The sequence below is a fragment of the Neolamprologus brichardi genome, chromosome 1, assembly GCF_056152115.1.
Source record: "Neolamprologus brichardi isolate AB-2024 chromosome 1, ASM5615211v1, whole genome shotgun sequence".
Taxonomy (NCBI): Eukaryota; Metazoa; Chordata; class Actinopteri; order Cichliformes; family Cichlidae; genus Neolamprologus; species Neolamprologus brichardi.
In genome coordinates, this window is record NC_142104.1 from 21022415 (window position 1) to 21047462 (window position 25048).

General features: G+C 40.5%; 1 protein-coding gene across 5 annotated transcripts in view; it reads right to left on the reverse strand.

Annotated features, from left to right (window-relative positions):
* sox6 (SRY-box transcription factor 6) overlaps positions 1-25048 on the reverse strand; it is a 128829-nt gene that overhangs the window by 99703 nt on the left and 4078 nt on the right. For all 5 annotated transcript variants that reach the window (XM_006780199.3, XM_006780201.3, XM_035907299.2 and 2 more), the window contains exon 2: positions 7843-7913. The gene's annotated coding sequence lies outside the window, so the exon portion shown is untranslated. The remainder of the gene's footprint in view (positions 1-7842; positions 7914-25048) is intronic.

A 25048-nucleotide genomic window follows, 5' to 3' on the forward strand; every position in this document is an offset into this window, starting at 1 on the left:
GGAGGAGGAAGGGAGAAAAGAAGGAAGGAAAGAAAGAAAACACAGAGATCATACATCTTCCTCATATGAGATCTTATGTCTTTAATTAAAGCAGAAATATGACTCGGAACCCATCCTGTCTTTTTATGATCTGACATCATTAATTATACCTCTTTCCATCCAGGGAGTGGATTTGCATACAACATCGCTTTGCACTGAGAGCCTGATGATATGTTTGCATCAAATAAACTCTGCCTACTGATCTCTATACAGACTGTTTCCACTGCTGTGTGCAGATATACGCATGTACATCCAGCAGTGTAACCGCAGATCCCAGAGCAGCCCTAGCCTGTTCAGAGTAGCCAGCGGTGGTCCAGCTGCAGCCCATGTGTAGCGAGGGTGCTGTGGCTTCTGGGAGCCCGGCCGCAAGGGGACCCGAGCTGGGATTCGCAGCGCCAATGAGGCAAAAGGATGTGGTCATGATGTCACCGCTTGCAGGGGTCGTTCAGAAGCTTTACCCACAAAAATACTGAAGACACATGTTTAAAATTGACTTACAACAGGTTTCCATTATCCTGTGTTATTGGCCTGTATATAATATGTGCTTTTATTGTGTTAAGATTGGCTGAAAATTGATTAGGACTTCCATGTGCTTCGCTTTAAGTGGGAAAAACAGGCAGAAATGTCAAGGAACAGATTTGTCAGTGGAACTTTTATCCGTGGTTGAAAATTAAATGTCTCTCTGATCTCACAAGCCCAGTAAAGATGTTTCAGCCTCTGAAAATATGGGGAGGATTTCTTGCAGGAATATTTTCGGCATTATAATAGGCCGTTTCACTGCAACACTTTATTTCTCCACTGTCCTTTTATTCATTTTGATATCTTTTAAATTCAAGGGCCATAAAGACTTCATACCAAAATTCCTGTTGTGAAAATCACTACTTTTTAACACCATTGGAAAGAAAAATACTCCTTTCTGAAGTTATCCTCCTATAGCACTCCCTCATCATCATGAATAACACAAAACTCTACAGCGAATGACATCTCAGCCCTTAAACACCTTAAGTTTTAGTGACATGGGTGTAATTTGGCATTTTCTCCCCTTGCTCTCTTGGCTTATGAGACAAAGCCTCTGAGAGAATGGAAAGAATGAGCTGGGCCCAAGGACACTGTGCCTTTCAGTCTGGCCAGCACTTAGCAAGGCAGTGGATCCACAAGGCCCAGAGGGCTCAGCCGAGACTTTTCTCACAATAAGGTGTCTGGGGAGGCGGGAGTGGCATAGCCAGGGGCGCTGCTGCTCTGCTCTTTTCTGCACTCAGCTGGGCCCAGTGCACATAATACCATCACCACGCCAGAGCACACCAAGCCAGTGACAACGTGAGAAAACAACCGTCAAACAGTGCAGAGCAGATCAAGCGTGTCTCCTCACTTCTCTGAGTGCAAAAAGCACACATAGACTGCAGGCAGGCACACAAAAACTAAAACAATTACCAATTCCAATATGAATTCACTGTGAACACAAACTAAATCTAATACATGTATAAATAGTTGTTGTTGTTTTTTTAAAAAAACCTACACAACAGAAAAGGTTTAGAAATTTGAAACAAGCCAGGATGAGAATTAGATTAAAGAGCACTGTCTTTTTTTTTCACTTGTCACTGAGTCTATGTGTTTTACTGACACCTTAATCCTTCCGCTGACTTCTAAAAATAGTTGGGGTGAAAATTGAATAGATAAGGCTGTGCTCAGTTTCTATCTTTGTCGTTGGTTGTATTCCATAACCCTTGCTGTTTTACTCAACATGCTTGTGTTTCCTCAGCTGTGCCTGCTGTCTGCAGTCCCATTGTGGTCAGCACACAACTGAGCTTAGGCTATGGAAGTAAAGGTGCGGTTTGGAGAGAAAAATGAAAAAAACGAAAAAACTAAGGAAAAAGTGACTGAGTTATATTGTCTTTGCTCTTGTCTGAATGCAGAATAAAAAAGTCTTTAAATTAAAGCTAGGCTGCAATTCAAGGGCAGGCTTTTTGGTGAGAAAGAAGCAGGGAGGATAGACATCACTAAGTTGGCCTGGCCCAGTCTGAGCAGTGCGGCAGCCCTTTCGAAGAATGAGCCTCTGCCAAAAGCTGCCTCTGCCTAACCAAGTCTCCCACCATCTGCAACAAATGTGCTCTATTAAAGCAGTACCATATGGACAACAAGCTAGCTATTAACACGGCTTCGGCACATCCCCTTAACCTAGCCCAGATTTCAAACTTCCAGTCAAATTGACTGCTGATTTAATGCACCGCCAGCAGCAATGTGGGTCTTGGCATGAGACAGAACTCTCAGTCTTCAGTCATTAACAGGCTCACATAGTGCAGGGTGCACAGCGAGACACAGAAGTTGGCTGCACAGATCCAAAGAGTAACTACATCCCAGGTTATTTGGTATATCCTTTGAATAAACCCCAATGAGAATGGATAGCAAGAGCATGCGCTGATCCAGGAACTCCAACCCTTTTAAGACAAGTAAACCAGAGCTCAAAACACTCTATTGTACTGAGTGGAAAGAAGCTTATAAAGTACATCTACCCACAGTGGCAGCCTAACTGGTTGCTTGTGTCTCAGTTGTTCCACAGTGATGGAGAGTGTATTTGCTCCCTCTGCATGGATCCAAAATGGCAGTGATTAACCCTGCAGGGTGTGGGGAGGGGGAGGCACTTTAATCCCTGTGGGCCAGGCGGCCATGTTGACACCTCTCCCTGCTCTGAGTCACAGAAGGACCCACCCACAGCTCACAAAGCCATGTTCTCTTCTCTTCGACCATGATGCCACAGCTACGAGCCCTGTGTTCTCTGACCCGGAGACAACACACACCAAATCAATTACAGTTCTGTGGTTTTTAACCCAAATCCAAAGTTCAGCAAATTTTGTTTATTTTTTGGGCTCTTGTCTCCGCAGCTTCGATACCGTACATAATTAGAGCAGAGACACATTTCTTCTCTAGGAAGCCTGAACATACAGTCCTGTGGGCTTAAATAGGCCAAGTCTTCACAGCAGTCAAAACAATTGTAATTGTGCATGTTTTTTTCATGTCCTTAAGTATGATTATTGTTGATTTTGGTGTGTAATTTTGCACCAACAACACCTATAAGTGGGTTGTGCCAAGGCTTTTTGGCCTTAAAGATGAGGTTATTGTTTCAGCATCTCTAGTTAGTAGTGTCTCATGAAAACTGAAGTGATGCATTAAACGCTGCCTGATGACAATCTAATTAAATAAGCCTTTCATTACTCTCAATGGAGCAGCAAAACATGTGAAAAGGTAGAACAGGTTTCAGAGGATGGAGATCCAAATAGGGGGAAAAAAGACCAAGCAATCTCAATGTCAACTCAACACCCAGACCCAAAGGCATGCACACAAACACACACAGACAGACACATATATACAACCAATGTTACCTTTACTAATGTTAGTGGTATCCTAGTGACTCCCTACATCACCTAAAATATAATGCACATACACATGCTTGCATAGAGGCGTGCACACGCATGCACACACGCGCGCACACACACACACCTCAGTCAGAGCTGCCAGATGAGTAGTGAATTAATTTGTGTGAGCCACTCCAACATTAGGAAGGTGTGTTGAAAGGTGTCTGCTCATGTTTCAAATTAAACGCGCTGCTGGTCAGCATTAGCACCTCGCCACCCGTCGGCAACTGACACTTAGGGGGCTGGGGGGTGGGTGGGGAGGTGGGTGGATGGTAGGGAGGAGGGGAGCCCATCCGCCGTTCACACTGGAATAATTAGAACATGTCAGGAAGAATTAATTTCCTCATTTTTCAAAAGGATACACAGAAATTACCATGTTATTATATGACAGGGTCCCTGGGAGGATTGGATTAAATTTGATTTCTTGCGCAGCCCACACAACAAATTAAAGTCATAAATAAGATGGAAAGAAGCGGGGCACAGAGCATATGTTTATGGCAATGAGTGAAGCCAAGGGAGCAGAAACAACTATCTTCATTTCATTTTATTTAAATCAGGCCGACACCGTGTGTCTGAATGACAGCACTTGCTAATGGGTCGAGATTAGAGGCTCCTTGATATTAACACAGCGATCCAACAACTCCAACTTAAAATCAATGGAACGTAAAGTGTGTATGATACTGGCTGAGCCTGCTATACACAGTTATAACTAGATAAAAGCTTTCCCACAACAAAAACCTCACAAATACACTTGTTTTATTGAGCTTTGTCGACTTTTTCCTCACATTCGGATTTTCCTTTAAATATAGCCACACATTATGAAGCATACAGGGAAAAATACAGATGACAACATTTCAACTTGTCCAATTCAAGTAAAGGCCTCAGCACCTTAAATTCACCATTAAAAAGAAGGTTAATGGCTCACTGTCCTACAGTGACTGGCATACTGATGGACAGATGACAACATGCTGACTCTGGTAACAATGTTCAGCCTCGTATGTGAAGCATAAACAGACTGCTTTTCATATTGTACGCTATGCAAGAGAAGATAAAAGAGCCACTGGGGGAGGTGGGGAAAAAAACAAATGCTTGCAAAAACATAATAAATGGCAATAAAATTATATCTTAAATTGAGGATGTGATTCATCCTAATTTAACGAGTATTCAGCTAACTCGATTTAATGCTCAGTACTTACACATATCTCATCTTGGGGCTCAGTTTGGACTTGTTAGCCGACTATTACAACTTAATACCGGCTTGCCTGGGAAGAGTTTTTCAGCTCTTTCAAAATGGGCTGTCATTAGAGCCTAGCACTCCCCTGGGCCCCACAAAGTTTAAATAATTTGCGAATCAATTAACTGGCTACTCTCAACGCAACAGGGATTCCACACTCCAGGGTCGTGGTGCATTATCAGTTGGAGACGATTCATGGCTTTTTGGGAGAAAAGTTCATGGTTGAAATCATTAATTCATTTTACAGGACTTTTAGTTATGCATTACTTTCCACAGCTGGGGTAGCAAGGAGATTAATGGCATGTTCTTTGGTCCTGTTTTCTGACGTGAATAGCTACTAGATGAAACTCTGTCCTACAGTGCGAGGTAACAGACTGTGAGAGGCAGGACGGCGGCCAAATCCATATTAGAATTTTATTCTTCCGAGAGTGAAATAAAGTCTGTCAAACGTTATAAAAATAATAATAATATCAGAACAGAATAATCAGATCACCAACAGTTAGTTTAGACCCTTCAAATGAGGTCATCCCCGAGCAATACAGAGTGGGAGCTATTAATTAAATGCAGCGTATAGGAAGATAAATAAAGTTAAGCAGGTTTTACACATTCTTGCCAGGTAATGACATGTGCAGCAATTTGTTTTCCAAATTCACTCTGGGATTCTCTGAAGTAATTGAGGCTGATGGAATTAAAATCTTTGTTAGGCAGTCTTTGTCAAGCAGTCTCTGTTCAGCATATTGACCATAATCATTGCAGGGTCAGTGGACTGAAGAGGCTCATTTGATAAATAATAGATGGAGAGTAACCATTCAAAGGTTGTTCATTTTCATTTTGTGGTGAAGTGCTGTTTATTTAATTTCTGACAAACTGGCTCCCAGCAACCTCCCCTTCAGTCTAGCCATCAATAGTGGGCTCAGCAGCGGTGAGACCATGCGGCTGCGGCTTACTGGATAAATGGTGCATTTTAACAGAGAGCGTGTATGGCCTGTACAAGAGATTGTCTAACATACCCCTCAAGTGTTTTTTAAATGACTTTGCACGAGAGTAATCAAACACGTTGTATAAGCAACCAAACTAAATTACTTCAGCTCGTATTTTGAGCTTAATTAAACCTGTAGGTCGAAGGTTTTAAGATCGCATAAAGACCCAGATTAATGTCTCAAAAAGTGCGATGACACTACTGCTTGCCCACATGGGTGTCTTGTTGCATTTTCCTCTTTAACAAATAGTGACAGGTGCCTAATAGCATTCAATAACCATTAACCATGAGCACTTTACTGAGGAGTCTTTATTTCTTTACTTCAGGCATCAGTTCATTAACTACCAGACCTGAGTACAAGCATTTTCACAAGTACCCTGAGATGCTTGTGTCGTTTTGTGCTTGCAGATTTTGACAGCTATGCTGGTGCGTCTAGTGTAAAGATTGAAAACTATAAGTGGTTTCTTGATGATTTCAACAAAGGGACTATTATGGATCTTCCTTTAAAGGCAGAGCAAGATGTAAGTCCTAAAAACATTCAGTTTGAATTAACCCAGCCTTTGATAAGCTTACCCAGCGTCTGCTGGTTTTACTTTTATTTTATTTTTTTCATATATAGAAAAATCTGTAAATCAAGCCAGCCAGATTATGCAAAACATAATACTCATAATATATCTATTCTATTTCCCACTAGTATTAAATCTATTTATTATATCGCAACAGTGCCTGCAAGTACTGAGAGCTTCTAATAACGCTGACTGATTAATTAGATGATCTACAGCCATACAAAGCACAACCTGGCTGTCTCGACAATGCTAACAGGCAGCCACAGAGATAGATCGCTGGTAGGCAGGTGCGTGTTCATCTGAGCAGAAGGCACGTGCGTGGTGTGAAATGGTGTGATTAAACAATAGTAAATGGCCATGAACTTTGAATTCATATAGCGACATTTCCAAGCTGTTATTGAAGAGCTTTCCAGTCACATTAATATGACTCCCATGATATCTCCAACTGACATTTGGAGGAAAAGAATAATAAAAACTTAGTTCCTCTCCTTTATTTGTTTAATATCTAAGATACATTTTTATTAGAAAACGTGCACGAGCAGCAGCTGCACAAAGGTTGTTAAATATGATATTGATGCAGAAAAAGAACTGTAGTGTTTCTGTTATTTTAAGCAAAATGCCACATTTCATAGAAACGGTCTTACTATATTGCTTTGAAAAATTTCACGTAAACCAGTTTTAAATTGATATTTTGGTTTACAAGCAGAGTTATACAGTGCTTGATCTGTGACTCTGACGTGCTTTAAACATAGACCTGATACTGCTTTGGTATAAATGATAGCGCCCCTTTGGTACTTTGAGGATTAGCGCTTATTTGTTATATATGTATTACAGGATTATCCATCATAATCTCACCCTCTTCTTTAACATCTCAGAGATTGTTAACAAGAATCATTAGTTACGTTATTTCCAATAATTTTAATTTAATTAGAAGAAACTGCATCCCTGTTAAAGAAAAATAGGCTGTTATACATAGTGGCGCAGCAGTGACGGGAACCAGTATTGTGCAAATGTTGACATTTATGGAAATTAAAACCTCTTCTATATGTATATTTGTACAATTTCAGGAACTGTTGTCAAGATTAGAATTAAATTTAGACATAAAATATATAAATATGTTTACAAAATGTATAAACCTGCAATATTACTGTGGATTTGCTTTTAGCTAATGATATTTTAGATGTTATATCTTTGACTAGCAATACCCACGCAAAGGTTTTGTTTGGGTGTGTGTAGCTCATATAGTCTTTAAGATATTTTCATTCATTAGCAGAAAACCAGATTTAACCGTAAACCTGCAAAGCCCACGCACAAAACTGGACTGTAAGACACAACAGTACAAAACAATAGTGGTGAAAAAGATGTGAAAAAATAAGAAATTCTGACTGACCACAAAATTAACTGAAGGAATATATGATGCAAGAAAAAAAATAAGTGTGGAAAGGTGTGTCAGTAACTTTGGCCCTATATAACTGTCTAATTGTGCATACATTGTGTGCCTATCCAATTGTCCACTTCATTTGATGCAGGTGTTCAGTGTGGGTGAAAGACAGCAGGGGTGTTTGAGACATGTGTGCAAGACAGAAACAGCTGAAGGGGCAAATTGATACTTACAAAAACTGAAAGACTCAATCCCCAGCTTCCAGCGATCACTGGTTGGTTGATTTTGAATTCATGTAAATAACCTGCAATATAATAAAGACAAAAAAAACCATAGAAAAAAGCTATTAAGTTGTGTCTTTGTATGCAAAATATTGCATAAGTTAAAGGCAATTTGTAATATAAAATCAGCATGGGTCTTAGACGGCTCTATTTACCTACATTAGAACAAACAGACCGAACAAGAGGAAGAAAATTGGGACCATATTGACTGCTGGCTCAGGGTCAGAGTTTCCACAGCTGAGTTAAAACAGCTTTGTTAGTGTCTGACCTCCACTCTTGACAGCTGTTACTAATAGGAGTCAGTCTTAGACAATGTTTAAAATCTGCTTCTCTGCTACCTCATTATTCTGTCTTCAAGTCCGCAGATTCCACTAATCAACAGTTTTCGTGTTCAGCAATTGTTTTATTTAATGTAGCTTTCTTTCATCAAGCATTGGCTGCTAATGATTTATTTAGGGGCCGTGCTCAGCTAGTTTCAGCATCATGCTGAAGTGCTGCAACTTAAGAGCTCTGTTAGAAACTCTAGTGTAGAATAAGTGCACAGATTCAGGGGTCAGAGCCAACTCAAACTTAAATGCACCCACAGTTTAGAAGTAATAATTACAGAGCGAAAACAATTCAGTGATCAGAGCATATACTTTGGGAGATGAAAAAGCTCCAAGCTCATTCATGCTCATTTTCTCACATTATCTTGTTTTTAACAATAAGCCAAGATCTCATTACCAGCTTATTTATACAATTAGTCTGCCTCAACACTGCCAATTAAACAAGGCCAAGGGTTTTTTGAGGTCACGCTTAACTGATCTGTCACTAATTTGCTCTACAGCACCTCAGTCTTCTATTGCTGGGGCCAATAAGCCACCATCAACAAGACGGGATAAATATACTGACTACTGCTGCATTGTTGTCAGAGCACAGTACAGTCTGCTGCGTGGGAGGCTGGAGGGCTAGTAGAATGAGACAGATAAAGGCAAGAGTCACAGACAGGTCTGAATGTGGTAGCCTTGAGGCTGGATGTGACAATGGGAGAGAGGGGACCCAGGTGACCCCAGCTGAATGGAAAGCTGTAACATACGGCAATGTACTGCTGCCACCATGACGAAAATCAATTTCCCTCAGAGAAAAATCCTTTTCACATTATAACAAGGCCTGTTTTTGATTATTATGATATAAATAATGATGTAAGGTTTCATGTGACAGAAAAATATCCGTGAGGAATTCAGCTAAGTGACAACAAACTCAAGAAACGGTATTCTTGTTATGGCCTTATATGAATTACACCTCTTATTTTGAAGCCTACTCCTGCCTTTTAAATGCTGCTTCACTATTTTACTGCTGTGAACTATGCTCCAGCTGCAAACACCCACTCTTGTCCCCACATATACACAGGAATAAGTTATATTTGAAGCTATTCAGTATAGTACTGTCCCTGCCTGCTGGATAAACCACATATTTCATGGATGGTAATTCAATAAACAGTTCGTCTTTCTTTCCATTTGTCACCTGACTGTAGGCTGAATTCCTGTTGCCTCTAAATAAAAGAGGGCTCTACTAATTACACATAGTAGCTATTAACAAACCTTTGAATTCATAATTTGATGTTAATTGAGAACAATGGGGTAAATAATACATGGGGAGCTGAGTTCTTTATTCATTGGTTATTTAAGATAATTATTTGTGAGAGAGGGGGAAAAAATTTATAATTGCAAATAATGAGTGAACCCAAATGATATTATAATGAAGCCAGTGTAGCAATCCCTGTGGTGTAATAAGAGTCGTGTCAACTGGCCTATTGTAGAGGCACGTAACAGCTCTTTTCCTGCTGTGAATTACACCTACAGGCAGGAAACATAAAACAGGCACCCTCTATTCCTAATTACAAGATCACAGACTTACTATGTACAATTTTAGTCAAACTCAAAGTCAAATTTATTAGTCACACCACGTTTTTATGAACTTTCAATACATTTAACTGTTTATTTTAAATAAACAGTTACATTGAAAGAAAAATGCACAGTAAATTAGACCTTTCTGGACAACAATTTAAGGCTCAAAGCAAAGCACAACAACTGTTTTTTTGTTTCATTGTAATGAAAATACTGGAGGTTTAGCTCATAGGTAGAAAAATCCAAACAGAGTGATGCAGCTAACATTAGAAGGCATGAGCACAGAGAAATGGCCTTTTCTCCATGTTCGGTTTGAAAGAGCTACCACACACACACACACACACAAGAAAATATGTACACACACTTATGTTACATTAAAAGTTTTTATATGAAAAGAAACAGCCATAAATTATGGTATATTTTTCCAGCACTGACCTTTGCCAGCAACACACAAACACATATTTCAGAGTCCAAACAGCTGATGTGAAGCAAAAGCGAGGACAGTACCTGATCCTACACTTTCTGTAAGTCAGGAGTACGCATTTGCTCTGATCACAACGCGTTTAAGTTCCAAGGTTAACCAATTAACACCGAAACCTGCCACTAGAAACTACCTCTTTGTACTGCGTTACACATCGCGTGTACCGCACGACTGCTAAAATTGGGATTTGAGGTCAAGCCTCTTATGTGCTATGGAGGAACGCATTTTACTACCACAAGTCAGAAAGATTCACTTTTAAATCAACTGAACCTTTAAATTCGAGACATGTGTTTACTTATGGCGAGGGTTAAGCTTAATTTAATTTCCCCTATCCATAACAGAGAGCTGTGTTTTTTAAACCGTCATGTGACAGTGGCTCAGCACCAATAGAAAACACCACCACAACTATATACAGCAGAGGATACCAGAGAGGGTTTGTGTTTCATGTGCCTCTGTTAACTGTATATTGCAGTAATGCTATGTATGCACATGTTATATGTGCACATATGTGCACATATCGCCTTCCTGTAGCCATGTGTAGATATGCATGAGCAAGCCAAAACTTCTACTTCAACTTCTGTCTGGAATTCATCCAGATCTACAACATGTTAAAAAAAAAAAATCCTCCCAATCCTCCGTTCCAAATCCTTACTCTCCTCTGCGTCCAAACACACTAAAGTAGGAATTCTGCAGAGTTAGTTATTTTGACAATAGAGGTAATCTATGCCATCAGCAGGCTGCTCCCTACCTGGATGCACTGTGGTTATCTCTGCAAATGCAGCAGCCGCACAGTCAGTCAGACTGGGGACTGCATGGGGGAGTTTGGGATGCATTGGGGTGAGGCTATAACAGCAGCTATCCCAAGGGGAAATGGGGAAATGGGAGGAAGGGGAGGGTTGAGTGTTGAAGGCAAAGGTGTGAAGCAAAGAAGAACATCCTGGCTCAGAAAAGGCTGAAATAGTAATTGAACACAATTGAGCACGATTGTCTATTAAACACCCACTTCCATAAAGTCCATTCTGTACGTACTGTAGCATCTGCGAAATATGAAACAGCAGTGGGTAATCTCCACAGACGAGAGGACATTACTCGTCAGGAAACACCTAAAGCACAGTTCATTCACTTCCTGCAGCTGTGATACGCTTCATACAGAAAAAAATAAAAAGCCTGCCGCTGTGATGTCAGAAAGACAAAGAGTATTTCCGCAAGTGATCTATCATGTCATTGAGTCTTTTGGTGTTGAAAACATGGCCGGTCACATGCCAACAGCTGTTTCATGCTCCAGCACACCGCACAACTGTCACAACCGTACAAATCTCACTTTTCTCTCTCTTTATCATTATCCTCCGTCTCTCTCAGAGTTGCCCTTTTCGACGTCGGGTCGATCCCGTTTCTGATGCTGAACCTACAGCAGACTAGACACTCACAAAATGTCTAGCACCAGGGCACCAGTGCGTCAAGAATGACAACCAGAGTGTCACTCCAGTTAAAACATCTTTGTCGAGTGTGAAACAGTGACCAGTATTTTGACAGAGCTGAAATGCAGTAATGTCAGATAAAACTAGGGGAGAAAAAAAAGAAATCGCTCTCAAGCAACAGCTATTCTACCCAGAGGTTGTTAAAAGTAATGCTCTGATACAGATACAGTGCTGTGGCTGAACGAGGCTTTCATGTGCTGCTTGGCAAATACATTATCTGTCATTTCCTCGGCGTCAAATAACAAGAATAAAAGTCTATTTACTGAGCAACTGGGTTGAGGCAGGGTGAAGGGAGAGAAACGACCAGCAAGTAAAATGTTTTCCTCCGTGGTGGACGGCATTCAGTCCCCAGTGCTCCAAACATGCGGGCGTGCAACCTATCAATTCTCTTTGATTTTCTTTCACATATTCTTTACTCCAAAGACTGTAAAGACAGAACAACACAGAATAGCCTTGTCTTTTTGCACACTGATTAGGCCTCTTTTCTTAACTTCTGAAATACCCATTTTTTCCCTTTCCACCCCCCTCCCTCTTTGTTCTCTGTCTTTCGTATTTGGTGTGGAGTTTTTGTTTTCGTGTATGTTGGGGGGCAGGGGCATGAAAACAAGTCTCTCTCTCTTTTTCTCCCAGGTAATGTGTTTATTTTCCTAGGTCCCATCTTCTAGTTTACTGCGTGGTGGTGTTTCTCCCCTCTTATCGCCTGGGCCTCGCGGGGCACTTTAGCCCCTCAAATCCTGTTCACCACATACTGGTTTTAGAATCTGTGAAATGAGTGCTAGAGAAGCGTGGCCACAATGTCTGCCTGTGTTGCTACTGGACTCAAATGGGCTTGGTGCTTTTTTTTTGTCCAGGGAGATGCATAAATGGAAGTTTTTAACACCTCAAAGGAGGCTGGGCCTTTGTGGAGCCACACTAGAGAAGCCTGCCAGTCTCCCGAGGAGGCAGACACACTGAGTGCTGCAGGACAAAGAGCTAGAGGAGCAGAATCAGCAGGGGCATCACTCTGCTTTGGGCACCAGACACACACACACACACACACACACACCCACATATATGGTTGCACTTACATACAGTACATAGCACACATGTGAACACTTCCACTCACACAAATATAACAAAGGGTGGAATGATTTGTATCTGAACTGCCTGTAAAGAAAAATAAAAACGGTTCAAAGAAAATAGATATTTTAACAATTACTGTATATTTAAAATCTGAGAAATTAACCAGCAAATTCTTCTCACACCTGCAGTGCAACCTAGTTCCAGATAGAAAAGCAAACAGCCGCTGGCAGTAACAATATTATGAAAAGATATGAATATAAATACTGTATTTCCACTAGTTAAAATCCGCATACAGTGCTAACTGTAAATAGATTCATATGATTGTACAAACAGACACAATAAAAATATACAACCATCACACCATTTCCTACTTATTGATTTCAGCTCCACTGTTTGAAAATAACTTCCTCATTTCCATCCCAATTTTCCTTATTGAAATTCTTTTTTTATTCCCCGAGTACAGCCAAACAGCTGGCATTTACAATCAGTCTTTATGCTGTTTAGATGCCTACAATAAGCATTTAGATGCAAATATCTCTGCCTTGTACAAAGGACTTGCAACTTCTGTCAGAAGCAACATAATCAACCTGCAATTGTCTCCTGGCTCCAAGTGGTTTCCAGTGACAAGGCCTAAGCCGTATGCATCTGTATTCAAATGATTCCCTATTTCAGGCACAGTTTAGTGTGGATATTTTCCAGCAGTACTGCACTGAAAATCAATCACATGGTGAATTAAACCAGAAAGGAAACAACTGATCCATAAATGATCAGGTTACAACAAGGCATTGGTGTCCACAAATTATTCAGTGTTCTCCTTGTTCGAGGAGAAGCAGGGATGCACTATTTGATTGTGGTTTTTTTCCACTGATGACTTGTGTTATTGTTGCACATTTTCGATTGGCAAAAGGAGGCTTAAGTTGACAAATGACTGCTTTAGTAGTAAGACCGGAACAATATAGACTACTTTAACTAAGAGCATGCGGGACACCTTTTCAGCAGGATGCAGGTAAAAAAAAGAAACATTGGGAAGGAATAAACTCTGTTTATTAATTATTAATACAAAGCAACATTTTACATCATAGAGACCTTCCAAAAGCTTATTTAGTCTTTACTTTTTGGTTACTGAACCAACTGAATGATAGAAATAAAGCTAAGGAGATGCACAGCACTTAATTTAATGTAGAAAAAAATACCTAAAACCTGAATAAGATTTAAAGGTCATGTAAATAAATAACTAAGCCTTTAAGTGTACGCGGCCGTGCAGTAAATCTGATCAGGGCACGCGCTTTGCATTGACTTCATTGCCTCCATACAGTCATTTCAACAATTAACATTATAACCTCTGTTTTTATTTACAGTTGCAGAAGTCATGTTGTTTTTCCTTTCTTTTCTTTTTTTTAAAACCCACAATTAATAACAGCATTTGCAAATGCAAATGTCCATTTAGGAGGAGGAAAAATGATCAGTTTGAGAATATTTCTGCCTTCTTAATCTTCTAAAGAGGGAAATGATTTAAAAGGAGGACACAAATCTCCAGTGACATGGCAGGAGCTGTAGGGCAACCACCCACCCCACCACCACCCCTTTTTTCATTCTCCCTTTCTCATCTCACTCATGTCTACCTCTTTCCCCCAATCCTCATTTCTTTCTCCTCCTTATTTACCTCTCCCCCCCTTGTGGCATGAAGGGGTAGAAGGGCCAGGAGTCAGTGACAGGGGACTGAGAGCAGGGCTCCACTTGGCTTGTCCCCTCAGAGGAAACAAATGTAGTGTTTGAGCCACTGATCACTGGTATAATTGAGTTTAACACTCCTTTTCTGGATTAAAAAAAGGGCCTTTGAAATGAAAGGTCAAATTACCTCTACAGTCAGGCAATAAATAAGTCAAACAAGGTAAGCGGTTCCTGCCAGCATATGTCAGTGGCAAATTTAATTAGTGAAAAAACAGGAAGCTCTTCCATTCTACACTGAATTATAAAAAGGCAGTGTCAGTTCCAGTTGTGCGGCAGTGAAATAGAAATATACATTATCGCCGATCAATGAATCTTATCGCTTTTAAAAAAAATTGCACGCAAAATCCATTTAGTTCACACTATCTGTGCAATTGCATGAACACACGAACACCTTATGATTATACGATTACACGATTATGCGCATAACCAAATTACACGTGGAAAATAATTGAGTCTGGATAAGATCCTTAGTTAGATTTGTTTTTCGCACTTGCATGATTTTTTTCCCTATTATGTAAAACATCCTATAGGTCCTTTGTTCATTGATTGCAGCACAAAGAAAGGAAATGGGCATAACGTAAGGCTGCAGTCTGGACTAAAAGCAAGCAAGGCACAGAACAAGAGAGAGAGAGAGAGAGAAAGAGAGAGAGACACCACTCCTCTACACCCAACTAGCTACAATGTGGCCTTTGTGACATAATGCCCTCTGCACAGCAGATTGTGGAAAATAATCCAGAATTTACTGGTTTACATATCCAGCAATAACAACTGACATCACAACCTGTACCATATATTCCATGCTTCTGGACACTTTTCACATTTACTGCAGAATGAGGGGGGTAAGAAAAACATTGTCAGGCAGTTATTCCCATCATGTCCTGGGAGCCCATTACAGCATGGCACAAGCAGTGGTAAAACTGAGAAAGTCAGCAAGCTGAGGCTACATGCAGGCAGAGGGCTGGGGAGCACTTAGGCTCACAGTACAAACCTACTACACACTGTTAACTGCTGGAGAAAGATGTAGTTCAAACAAACACTTGGCACCTGCAGATTATGTGTGTTTAAATTCTGGGAGCCATTAGGACTTAGTTTTTCTGTTCGAGTCGTTAGCTTCTGTGTGCTGCCCTCAACGTCAGGCCGGGCACTTTGCAAAGCTCCTAAAAAAGAACAATGAGCAGGAGATAGAGCCTCTTTTAATTATCTCTCTAGACTTTGCCCAGTCCTGATTGTTGAAAGCGCGACAGGTGGGTCGCATAAAAAAAGAAGTTTCTACTAACACATGCTTCTCATTACTTTGCTTCTCAAGAAAAACTGACATTTCTCCAACCAAAAGAGAGAGGGTCCTCCATGGCCACCGCTCACCGCAAACTACTTTTCAAGTGTACCTTACATTATATATGAGTATACATTTTGAAGCTTGCACACTTTAAACATTCCAGAGAAGGGGGAGGGAGGGGAATGTAAACATATTAAATTGCATGTCCAAACGTGGAATATGTGCTGCAAGCTAAGTATGATCTATTTAATAAAAGAAAAACACTTTTCGGGATTCTTTTTCATTTAAACACAACTAGATTTCAATTGAATGAGCCGAGCACACTTGCAGAATGGTTTTCACAAACCTTTAGAAATTTGAGTTTTAAATGTGGACTGAATAAAACATAATAACATAAATAAATGTGCTAAAATATGTGACTTCCATCCATCTTTAAAAAAAAAAAAAAAAAAAGAGCCACAGCTCTAAAATTTCAATATTCGAACTGCAAAAATAATATTTCCAAGGAACAGCCACAAAAAGAGTGTGTGTAAGTGTGTGTAAAGGCACACGTGCTCGTCTGCGTGTCAGTATATACATGTGTGTGCATGCCCGCTCTCCACAACAGCCCTGCAAACGTGGTTTTGGGCAGAGTAAACGGTAAAATGTTGAAATTGGAAAAAATATTAGCCTTCTTTCTCTTGAATAGTAGAGAGATAAGCACCCTTTAGCAATGAAGCCAGTGGAGTTTAAGCTTATTATGAATACCTCTCGGAGCGCAGAAGCATGTACTGTAGAAATCAAAGGGAGTAATAGGCAGGTAAGCCAGTGTCATTTTAAGGAGGAAGTCAGTTGTGAAATTGTAAAATCGCAAGGCCCTGCTGACAATCTCCTGCCCTCAGAACACTCCCATAAATGATTTCTAATGGCAGTGGCTATCACATATTTGAAAAAGTTAGAAGTTTGTGAGGCGAAAAGAAAGAAAATCCAATGCTAATCTCTCCATTGATGGAGACTAATAATAATAAGACCATTTATCTCTTTGATTAAACAGCGCATACTCTGAAGCTCGCAAGAATGTGTGATTCTTTGCGAGTGCTCTAAGCTTTCCAAAGTAGACCCCGCTTTGCAGAACATTCCTTATGGTTTCAAGTTCAATTGGCTGTGAACGTCCACTCATACATGCTGCACCAAAATCATAAAAAAGCCCTTGTTCGTGTTTTGTTTTGAACAATGTTTGTGAGACGAGAGCTACTCGGTGTGCACATTTAGGTTTGTTTTTTTTTAAAAAGGAGAAGATCAGCTGTTTTTGGTATCGTATTCATTGGTGCATTTTTACCTAATAGCTTAAGTTGTAAAGCTCCTCTGCTGAGATCTGTTGTAAAGATGATACCATAACATGACTGCTCTGAGGCACCATGGACTCTTTCGTGCTTAGATATTCTACAAAGGCTCTCACACAGACACACAAAACACCCACAGGCTAATACATACTATGTTTTTTCTCCTCTGAATATTCATCCATGTTTCCACATCATCTGCAGGTCTCCTAATCACAGTCACTTCCCCTTTAATCACAGAGCTCTAATTAGGTCCTAATAAACCATTTTGCCATCCTCTTGGAGCGCCTCTGTGTCACTCACACATCAAACCATGAAATACTATATTAAGGGGCTGTCAAGCTCAAAGGAAAGCTCCTCCAGCAGCAGTGATACAGATACTGCAGGCACACCCTCTTACACTAATTGAAATTATTGAAAGCTCTGCTTACATGTGACACTTGGCCATGTCTGAAACCATAGGCTGAAGTACAGCCGGCAAAAGCATGACGGTTGTGCCAGCGCTGAGGCTCTACTGGTTTCTCTGATGTCGGATAATTGTTTAAACCTGAGTGGATATGGCACAGGGCCTCATGCTGCTTGTTCTGCCAAAAGAGTAAACAAAAAATGTTCTCACTAGCACTTTGCTCCTCTGTTTCTTCTATTCTGACTCAGTCCAGAACGGGCTTCAAGGAAAGCCTCATGATTCCATGTTCATCTTGGAGAACCAGTGTTGGGGATGATGATCACTGACCACAAGTTGATAATGATGACTGTTTAATTAGAAGCCTTTCTTTGGCCTGGCCACAACCCAAACTCCTCCACCCTGCAGATGGTAACCAATAAATTTAGCTTTGCTGAAGATGAGGAAGGACATTGTACCTCCCTAATCTACCCCACCCCTAACCAAGGACACAAAGCCTTTCTCCTCACTAACACAAAAAAAAAAAACACTCAACCGTAGCTATGCTGAACAAGGAAACCTCTGAAGTCTAATAGTCTGTGTACACATACACCTGAGTCAAGCGGTGGTGTTTTCACAGGCTGTCAAGTTTCATTTTTATATATTCTTCTTAATTCGCCTTTTTAGGAGCGTTTTCTTTTCCTGGTCAATATAAAGTTTGTCATTTGTTTGTGCAATATCCTTTTTTTTGTAACTGAAGCATAATTGCATTTTTACGGTAATGTTTAGGAAATACAAACAAGCACTTGGTTACAGATACGCAAAAAGCTGCTTGCTGCAAATGCATTAGGGCTATGTTTGGAAAGCTGAAGCCTCTTTAGGGGTTTGCAAAAATACTGCGACCATCTCAGCGTGAAACGTCAACTTGAATATCACTGGGTCCAAACTCCAGCTACCACAGAAGACTTTAGGTGCCTGACCATCCACCCTGACCTCCGTATGAGCTGACGTACAGGAACACAATCCTCCAAACAACATTTGACAGCGAGCGTAAATTGCAGCTGCAAATTAGTCACATATTGGGGTGTGTAGAAGGTGAACTTGTATATTGTGCAATAATGGAGCAAAAAGCAGACTTTTTTTTTAAAGTTGTCTATTTTACACACCATCCTGTCTTGTGGAAAAAAAGATTAAGTGTTGACATTTTTTCCTGTCCAATCCCTGTACGTCCCTACCCACCACCTGCCAATCATCTTGCTTCACACGGGCCTCCTCCCAGAGATTTCTACAATCGTATGCCTGGCAGAAACACCACTCTGTGTTTTGTATGTGTGCGTATATTGTATGTGGGCGGGTGGCGTGTGCCAGAGTGGCTATCCCATAAGATTTTCAAAGACGCTCATGGGAAACTTTCTGCATGGGCCAAACCCCAGTCTTTCTCTGTCATTTCAGCAGATTTCTCTTTTTTTAGTACCATTCATGAAACAGGAGATCGTCACAGATGGTACCCTCTCTGATTTTATTCTTCAAGCTCCGAGTTGCCTTTTTTTTTGGCCTTCATTGCTAGAGCTGCACTTTGCTTATAAATGTACAGCTGAGCCAATCAGAGGTTTCTTGTGCAATTTAAGAGTGGGTAAAATGTTTCCACTGCCTCCAACAGTTGTTTCTAAAGTATGAATGTTAACTCATGGATCTTCAAAAGAACAAGCAGATGGTTGTTAATTCAAATTTGGTTTAAGCTGAAAGTTCATATTTTCCAGCATTAGTGTTTCTGTTATGGTTCTATAACAGCACAAGTCGTCAGAGTGATGGATAAAAATATTTCCAGCTGCTTCTCTGATGCTACAAAGACATATACTCGCAGACTCAAATTAGGACACTAAATGTTATCAATCACCTCGAAAATGTAACATTTTCCCTGTGAAAAATTCCCCAACTGTGGGTCAGGACAAAAATCCATTTCTTGGACTGAAGAAGACCAAGTTTAATCTCAACGTCAGAGGGGTCTGGGGCGACGTGAATACCAACATCATTATTTGTGCGGAGTTTTAGTCTCAGAAATTCTACTTTTAGCTCATCTTTTTACCAACAGTGCCTAAACACCCCCCTGCCCCACTTCACTAACAGAGTGAGTGGGAGAGAGGGGATAACAAAGACAGACATCCAGAGCGGGAGAAAGACAGAGACCAAGAGAAGATTGTGGTCGAGTCTGCTGAAGCCATTTTCTCATAATGCACATTAAGAGCACAGATTTGTAACACATCCAAGTAAGTGTATAAAGAAATTATTCAGAAAGGCAACAAAAGACCAGGGCAAGAAGAGATGCTATGGTTAAACTCATCAGAACTTTAGCCACAAGACCCTTTCCATTTATTCCCCCACCCTCCCTCTTTGTCACTTTGATTTATTTTTGGCTTTGTACATTAGTGTTTTCCTCGGGAGAAGCTGTTGGGAATATGATTTCTGGCCCAGTACATCCTTTTCTTTTCCATAACTTCCTCGCCTGTTTTAGATGTCACTGTAGCTGCTCCATGATGCAAGTGGTTGATCAGGGTTTGTTTCCACCCAAGAAGGACAACACACAATATGTGGAGAGCTTAAAAATTTAGCAGCAGCAAAGAGTTTTTATATAGCATATAGTTTTTATAAAAGGCTTGCCTTTTAAAAAATAATGAACTCTACAGGTGGCATTTATAACACATTAAAGGCTCTTTGTTATAGCATTTACTGTGCGCACACCATTATAAATCGCGCAAATCAGCTAGCGTTCTGCTTTGTGAGTCCAAGTTGGAGATTACGACAAAAGTGATCATTATTTTCACTTAGCTTCAGTGCACAGTAAAAAAAAAAAAACAATATAGATGTGCATATATGCATTAATGCTATGTACAAGCGAGCAGGCAAATGTGCACACAGAAACAATCGTGTGCTCAAAAAAAAATTGCTCCCGGTATCCTTAATGCTCCACCATAGAATAATGAAGCCAAATTGGCTGGCTTAGATGCAACTGTGAGGCATATTTTACATCTCATGTCAGATCAAGCTGGCAGATGCCAAGCCGAGCTATTAAACTCCACCAATTGGATAATGCCTAATTGTTCGGCTTTAAAGGACCGTGGAGACCTGCTTAACTTGAATACAAAAATAACTACTGCCTTCTGAGAATATAGAGTGCATAAAACATTGTAAAAAACATTAATACTTGATTAAATTGGATAAATGATTTCGGTCCTAAATGCTGAATTGCTTGATGCATTTTTACAGCGTGGGTATTCATGACAAATGAGAAATTCAAATACGTGCAATATGCCATATTTGCACAGCTTCTCCCTTATTAGATAGCGAGGTTTTTATGGCATTCCCTCACATTATATTTACACGAAAACCCCCGGTGTCACAGCTGCCCGTGTTGGCTCAAGTTATTTTCATGGAGTGTTTTAATGCTTCCTCCAAGGCAGCAGCTTGCCCATGGGATGGCCTGATCCGCACACAATGGGAGGAATCACAAGGAAAAGGCTTGTTGTGATGCTTTTGTGTGTAAGCAGCGCAAAAGCCCACATTACACTAAGCTCTTTTCCCTTGTTCACTTACAAGACACAATCTCAGGTCTTCAGAGCTTCTACAATTCTAATAGGGCAGAAATCACTTGGGGCAAAAGATCACAGCTTCTTCTTCTTCTTTTTTTGATTAGTCCCAGTATGCTGGAGCAAGGTCACTAATATGCACGCACACACATATGCAGACCATATATCTGTCTATCTGTTAAAAGCACATGCGCTGACAAATAAGCACTTTTTCCTCTGCAGCTGAAATTAAAGTGTAGCACGACCGCAGTCAGTGAAAGCTGCTGGTGAGTCAAAATAATAATTAATGCACGGCTCTTTCAGACTGTAGCTAACAAAATGGTTGCCACAAAAACAGGGAGAAAGAAACTTTTTTTTTAATACCCAAACTGCAGCACAAAAAAAAAAAAAAAAAAAAAAAAAAAAAAGACACGAGGGCGACACAAATGTTTGTTTAAAATTCAGTTTCAACCACCTGCACTCTTTTTGCACAACCTGACAGTTCTCAGTCTTGGTCTGTATGCTGTTTGTGCAAGTGTACTAATGCCTGTGCCCCTATTCCCGTGTGTGTGTGTGTGTGTGTGTGTGTGTGTGTGAGTGAGAGAGAGAGCGTGGTGCCTGTGTGTGTGCGTGTGTGTGTGCGCATGTGCGTGTGCGTGTGTGCAGGGACTCCAAAATCCACCACATTTTAATTACTGCCCGGCTGCACTGTGTTCCTCTTTGATATGGAAATAGAGGCAACCATCTTCACACAGCCACTGTACAAATCTTCATGCGATTCATAAAAAACAATGAGCCGGGCTAATTCCTCCACCTGATTACAGTCCCAGACCTGTGTCAGAGAAATGCGGCCACCAACGCCTTTCCAATTAATTCTACATATTAATGGGTGATTTAAAAAAAAAAAAATCAACAAAGGCTACTTACCATAGCCTAGACTGTTGCATTTTGAAGTCAAACTTAATTATGCACAACTATGCTATGGACTGAAAGAAAATGTCCAATTATTTTGAGAAAAACATATTCGGTGGGAGAGTGAATGATGCAGATCAAAATGGGCCACTTAAATTACTTGTGCAATTATACAGTTCCTGTGATGATACACATATTTAGGTTTTATTTTTATTTTTTAAAATCTGTAATCTTGTAATGTCAGCAATACCGTTCACTTAGAGCAGCCAGGGGGACACTGAGATCTAACAGAGCAGAGGGAAAAACCGCTGCTGCCTTTGTTGAGGTCCAGTAAGTGTTGGCGCACATATGTGTTAGTAGTAAAAAATAAACAAATTAATAAGAAATAGCACACAATAAGGTTGAATCTTTGACATTAAAGGAACCTGTGTTCTTGAAAAAAGCACAATATTAAAAAAAAAACCTCTCTCATTCAGATTGAGGCAATGTAACAGCCAAAGCTGTGCGAAATTTCAAATAAGGAACCTTAAGATGCCTTTTGAAACAGCTGGTGCACTACACTCGCTCGCATTTGTCTGCCTGGCTCCACATTATCACAGTTTTTCATTTAAGAGGCTGACTTGATGGAGGTGATGCCCCACTGTCCGCTCTTTCTGGCTCCACTGACCCTTGATAGCGTTGGTATTTTTGCCTGTGAGAGCTGACAATTTTCCAAACAGTGAAGAGCCATAATTAATTTAGTGACATTAATTAGTGGCGTGTTACTAAGTTGTCAAGAACTCGTTGTTGAAGGGTAAAATTGCCAAAAGAAAATGCTATGGCACCGCTTCTTATCATTGTTGGAAGATTGTGCAGCAAATTAGATAACACTTAGAAAGACAGATGTCACAACACGTGCTGCCACATTCATTAACTCCTGCGGTCCTTCAACAGTCCCCCGCCTCGCCTCAAACTTTACCAGGCCTGCTGTTCTTTACCTCCTCTTATCCTGTTTATCATTAGGTCCTAGCTACCGCCACAAACACAGGGAGACTAGTACCTGTACGCCCCTCAACCACCTTTTGCCTCTATAGCTTCCCCTCTCCCAGACCACAGTCTACTCTTGACCTGTCGCTTGGAATAAAATAGCTGTTTTTGTAACCCCCCCCCCCCCTCCCCCAAAAAAACAGTACAAATGGAAAGACAAGTGTCCAAAGTCCCAGTGATGATATGTGTGTTGAGAGAGATGTAGTGACTTTTTGGATTTTGACATTTCAGATCACAGTCAACAGTAGTTTTATCTGTTGCAAGAGTAAAGCCATTCTTGCAGAGTGCCCACATGTATGCAGGCATGCCAAAGTATAAAGCCCCCCGCCCTTCTCTCTCTCTCTCTCTTTCTCTCTCTCTCACACACACACACACACACACACACACACACACACACACACACACACACACACACAGGATAAATAACATAACAGTACAACAAGAACAACTGAAAAGAAATGGAAAGTTAAAGAACTCAAGCCGAGTGGAGCCACCTCATTACAAACCCAACTTTTTCATGAAATAATCTGCACACACTCATACACATATTGTTATCATCATTCACGACACTGCACAGTTTGCATGTGGCAAAATATTATTTGCATCCCGAATAAAGAGATATGTCGCTGCGAGTGCATTTTATTTTCCTTGTGCGCGTGTCAAATCAGCTTATCGTGAGCGGAACTGGTTGTAGTATCATTAAAGAATTCAGTTTGGCAAGGGAACACACTCCGAGTGAGACTGTTCGCAGAAGAGCAAGGCCGTAAAACGAAACCTACACACACCAGCACCTTCATTTGCATGAGTGTGTGGCTTGGAGTTAAATAACAGGTTTTTAAGCATTAAAATAACATAACATGGGTAAGATATATCATCACTGAGATGGGGACTTTTTCTCCCCCCCCCCCTTTTTACAGTTATGCCAAATGTACCCTCAGCGTTAACAGAATCAACCGTTAATAATCAAATAATCACATATATGAGCAAGACATTAATATTCACAGCATCACATGAAGCACACATTTCTTTCAGCGCCCCTTTTCTCGCCCTCCTTCCCTCTCACTCGCTCCCATCTTTTTCTTTGATCCCACGAATTGCTGGCTCAAGAGCTTTAAATTATAATAATAATAATAATAAATCCTACCTGTGTATGAGGATAGTTAAAGGCAAGATTTGAGGTTTATTCAGTTTGTGGTTTTTTGTCTGAACTCGTTTTAAAATCATCATTTCTCTTCCACTCAGTAAAACAAATATAAATTATATAAATATAAAATCACCATGTCATGCAATACTGGAGACACTGGACATGGACAGAGCAGCAGCTAGTGAAGCGAGAGGCTTCTTCCCTTCATGCCAAACTGTAGGTCCTAAAAAAACTTTGAACTTACTGGCAGATCAGTGTTAGCGACCCTACATCGTATGCTGAGTCCAGGTGGGAAATGCTGCCTTATTTCTCAGTCTTGCAAAAAAGCTCAAGTCTCACCCCAATATCCAGACGCAGGTTAGTCTTTGAAAATACAGGAAAGGTGCAAGGCCAGGCAACATTACATGAGATTTTATTGCCCTGTATTATGTATCAGAGAAATATACAAAAACACAGATTAGTTGAGTTTTAATAGATTTGTTTCTAATTTCAGTGAAATAAATGCGCACATGTCAGTGGCAGTATTGATTAAAAAAGAAATACAGTGAATATTTCAAGGGGATCACACTGCCAAAATTAGTTACACTTCACATTTCTTCTACTATAATGCACATTTGAGCTGCATGTACCAATTGTGCAGTATAAAGTAAGAAGGTCATTAATTAAGTAGCCGGTAGTTCTCATGTGGAAAAATAAGTGAGAAAGATTCAATAAAAGCCAGCGCGGCTGGCATCAAAAAGCTCTAATGCCGCTTTTCACTCTTCCCTCTCTCGCTCTTTTGCTGAGAGACACGCTGAGCTGCACAAGCCGTCAGAGACAAACTCTTATAGAGACAGAGCCGAGTGTCCCTGTATAGCAATCAGGACAATGTGCTGAATGGGCAGTCTAATTATAAATG